Below are 5005 nucleotides of genomic sequence, written 5' to 3' on the forward strand. Positions count from 1 at the left end.
AGTTACTTCAGAGGAAGGTGCAGGAAACCCTGTACTCAGGAGTTATGGGATAACCTGCCCCAAGTGGGACTGTTCCCTTCTAAGCGCTAATAGTTCAGGGATGGCTTCTGCCATAAAGCAGGAGGATTTCTATCCCTGCCCAAACTCGTTTGTTTTTTAAATATTTACTATTCTAGCTCTGGATGTTCTGGTTAGCCCTATAAGTCTTTAATCCCTTTTTGAGTCTCACCAAGAACTTGGCCTCAATGGTTTGTGGCAGTCAGTTCCACAAGTTAACTGTTGATTGTATGGAAAAGCCTCTCTTTTATTCAATTTAAATTTGGTGCCTTTCGTTTAATTGAATGTCCCCTTGTAATAAGAGAATGGCCACTGCAATTCACCCTCTCTACCTTTTCTATACAATTATCTGATACGGGTTCACATTACCCTCTTCCCCCTTCATGCTTAGCAGGAGCTCATTTCATTTCATGCAGGCATGAACTGCCTGCCCCTCCAGCCCCAAACTCTCCTCCATGCTTAGTGATCATTTTTTGGTTTATACCATTGGGTGGGCAGTCAAAGCTGCCACAGTCTTGACTTTGCTGATACACAATGTGCTGACTATTTCCAGCTCTGGCATTAGGGCCCAATCCAAAGCCCACTGAAATCGTGGAAAGATTCCCACTGACTTCAACTGAGGTTAGATCAGGCCCTTGACTACTTCCTAATCCTCTAAGTCGCTCCTTGCCCTTCCAGTTTTCTATCCCTTTCCTTTTCCTTGAGGCTAACCACTCATTACTTACCAGGGCAGTGGCACTTTCAGGAGTCTATACTGATAGCCTAAAGCCGTGTACCTTTTCCCATAGGACAGGGGTTCCCAAACTTTTTCTGAGGTCCCCCCAACATGCTATAAAAACTCCACGACCCACTTGTGCCACAGCAGTTGTTTTTCTTCATATAAAAGCCAGGACCAGTGTTAGGGGGTAGCAAGTGGGACATCTGCCTGGAGCCCCATGCCACAGGTGGCCCCATGAAGCTAAGTTGCTCAGGATTCAGCTTCAGCCCCGGGGTGGCAAGCCTTGGGGCTCCAGGCTTCAGCCCCATGAAGTGGGGCTTCAGGTTTCTGCCCTGGACCTCAGCAAGTCTAATGCCAGCCCTGTTTGGCGGACCCCCTGAAACCTGCTCACAGCCCTCATGGGGGCCCCAGACCCCTGGCTGAGAACTACAGCCATAGGATATAGCATTTCACAATGGACCATGTGGCTATCTCCATAATTTATGTGTAGCATAGGCAGCCAGAATGGGATATTTTAGTGCATTAAACTTAAGGTGTGTTGTCCCTAGAATCCCTGAAACTACAGGTGTGCATCCTGGGAAAGTCAACTGAGCCATTAATCACTCTGAAGTACGTCAAAGGTACATAATACAGGATACTGAGAAAGGACCTTGTGTGTAAAATCTTAAACCAGGTTTCAGCGTAGCAGCCGTGTTAGTCTGTATGCGCAAAAAGAAAAGGAGGACTTGTGGCACCTTAGAGACTAACAAATTTATTTGAGCATAAGCTTTCGTGAGCTACAGTTCACTTCACCGGATGCATTCAGTGGAAAATACAGTGGGGAGATTTATATACATAGAGAACATGAAACAATGGGTGTTACCATACACACTGTAACAAGAGAATGATCACTTAAGGTGAGATATTACCAGCAGGAGAGCGGGGGAACCTTTTGCAGGGATAATCAAGGTGGGCCATTTCCAGCAGTTGACAAGAATGTCTAAGGAACAGTGGTGGGTGAAGGGGGGGAATAAACATGGGGAAATAGTTTTACTTTGTGTAATGACCCATCCACTCCCAGTCTTTATTCAAACCTAAGTTAATTGTATCCAGTTTGCAAATTAATTCCAATTCAGCAGTCTCTCGTTGGAGTCTGTTTTTGAAGTTTTTGTTGTTGAAGAATTGCAACTTTTAGGTCTGTAATCGAGTGACCAAAGGGATTGAAGTGTTCTCCAACTGGTTTTTGAATGTTATAATTCTTGACGTGTTTCCGAGTAACAGCCGTGTTAGTCTGTATTCGCAAAAAGAAAAGGAGGACTTGTGGCACCTTAGAGACTAACCAATTTATTTGAGCATGAGCTTTCGTGAGCTCCAGCTCACTTCATCGGATGCATACTGTGGAAACTGCAGAAGACATTATATACACAGAGACCATGAAACAATACCTCCTCCCACCCCACTCTCCTGCTGGTAATAGCTTATCTAAAGTGATCATCAAGTTGGGCCATTTCCAGCACAAATCCAGGTTTTCTCACCCTCCGCCCCCCCCCCCCCACAAACTCACTCTCCTGCTGGTAATAGCCCATCCAAAGTGACCACTCTCTTTACAATGTGTATGATAATCAAGGTGGGCCATTTCCAGCACAAATCCAGGTTTTCTCACCCCCCCACCCCCCTCTAAAAACCACACACACAAACTCACTCTCCTGCTGGTAATAGCTTATCCAAAGTGACCACCCTCCCTACAATGTGCATGATAATCAAGGTGGGCCATTTCCAGCACAAATTCTTGACGTCTGATTTGTGTCCATTTATTCTTTTACGTAAACCAGGAGGTCCTATTCGCTTTCTAGGCGAGATTAAAGATCCCAACATGCTTTTCATAAAAGAGTAGAGGAGCTTTCCAGTGAGCTGGCTAAGCCTTCCCCTCCCTGTTATATTTGGTGGTTATTATCTGCCTCTTGCCCTCGACCCTAGGGGTGGCTTCATTTTAATGGTGTTGTAATACATACAGGGTTTATGAAGCATTTTTTAGGAAAATAAAGGAATCATTTGTGTCTTATATACATACACGAGGTATGTATCACTATTTGTATTGGTGGTGAAAGAGGATATTCTTCTGCTAAAGCTGGGCTTCTAAAACGAAAACTGTCACTCAGTAAAATAGATCTCTATCAGTCCAGCCTCCTGAAACATTCCACTGGTGAGAACTCAGCAGGGGCGTTTCCTCTCCAGGTAGTACTACGCATATGCAAGGTAGAAAGCCGAAAATCAAGTCCGCTCCATAACATGCAGGGCAGGAAAACACTGTGAGACAAGATTGGACCCCCAGGAGATAAGGCTGTTACTACCAGACTTGTGAATTGGCACAAATTCTTTGCTCATCTATTTCCTGACTACAAGAAAGGTGTGTGGTATCATGGAATTTGTGTCAACACTTGGCCCTCATTATACATGGTTTGGGTAAGACGCCAGTATGAACTGACCAACGCTTCAGCTGGAGGCACAATCTTAAAATAGTGTGTTATTGCATAGCTGAAATGAAAGACTTGGTAGAAAAGGCACAGAGACACTTCTTTTAAAGTAATCATAGTTTACACATAAAAAGAAAAGGACTACTTGTGGCACCTTAGAGACTAACAAATTTATTTGAGCATAAGCTTTCGTGAGCTACAGCTCACTTCATCAGATGCATTCAGTGGAAAATACAGTGGGGAGATTTATATACATAGAGAACATGAAACAATGGGTGTTACCACACACACTGTAATGACAGTGATCACTTAAGGTGAGATATTACCAGCAGGAGAGCGGGGGAGGGGAGCCGGGGGGGGAGGACCTTTTGTAGTGATAATCAAGGTTGGCCATTTCCAGCAGCTGACAAGAACGTCTGAAGAATGGTGGGGGATGGAATAAACATGGGGAGATAGTTTTACTCTGTGTAATGACCCATCCACTCCCAGTCTCTATTCAAGCCTAAGTAAATTGTATCCAGTTTGCAAATTAATTCCAATTCAGCAGTCTCTTGTTGGAGTCTGTTTTTGAAGTTTTTTGTCGAAGAATTGCAACTTTTAGGTCTGTAATCGAGTGAGCAAAGAGATTGAAGTGTTCTCCAACTGGTTTGGGCCAGATTTCTCAAAGAGTTCAGTTCCCATTCAGACACCAAAATAAGTGCCCAGATTTTCCAAAAAGAGCTCAGCATGCAGGGTTGGCACCTTCTCTCCAAGGACCCCAAAGCACAATTCACACGTCCTCTCTTCCTATTTTGCCAAAAGATACATCAGAATAGCCCAGTAACAGACGCACAGTTTCAGGGTAAGCTTTGTCTGCCCATGATGGGAAGGGAGTGTCTTGTACCATCATTTAAGGGTCTCCCCTGGCCTTTGAAGAAGAGGAGGAACATTGGAAAATTTGAAGGGACTTTTTGGTTTCCAAAGGAATCCCTCTCCCGGAACATAAGAAAAGTTCTACCTGCAGTATGGAGACCTGGGTTCTAGTCCCACCTCTGCTACTGACTCATTATATAAACTTTGACAACTACTCTCTCCCCACCAGACAGATGGAGACAGGAATATGTCCCATTCTTTGTAAAGTCGGCTATTTAAGCTCTAACTATATGTAAATCAATGGGACTTCTCATGGGACTCAGGCCATGTCTACAAGCTGTGCTGCTGCACCCTGTACGTATGCACTTGCTACAGCAACGGAAGGGGTGTTTTCTGTTGCTGTAGTAAATCTACCCCCTCAAGAGGTGGTAGCTAGGTCAACAGATGAATTGTTCAGTCAGCCTAGCGGTGTCTATATGGGGGCTTAGGTCAACTTAACTGTGTTGCTCAGGGGTGTGAAAAAATTTTCACACTCCTGAGAGATGTAGTTAGTTTGACTTAAGTTTTAGATGTAAACCAGGCCTAAAGATTAGGACGTGTGGAAGAGTTTCCAGGATGAGAGCCTGAGGAGGTGCCACTTCCGAAGCATGAGAATACACAAACTTCCCAATGGTGCAGTAATATATACCCCGATGCCCTCAAAATCTTGCCCAGTAAACACTTAAAAAAAAAGTCCCTCATGTCCAGCCAAGTATTTCATTTCCCTTTCTTCCAACCAGAGATTTAATGAACCCTGAAAATAGTCACCTATAAGCAGAACAGTTACTAAACTGGTCTTCTCAAGTGTTCTGCTTGGTGCCATCAGCCCTTCAACAGCCATGGTAGATCCTCTGTGTCCACAGAATAGGAGTTGAGGGTATCGCAT

The sequence above is a fragment of the Natator depressus genome, chromosome 6, assembly GCF_965152275.1.
Source record: "Natator depressus isolate rNatDep1 chromosome 6, rNatDep2.hap1, whole genome shotgun sequence".
In the NCBI taxonomy this organism is placed as follows: domain Eukaryota; kingdom Metazoa; phylum Chordata; order Testudines; family Cheloniidae; genus Natator; species Natator depressus.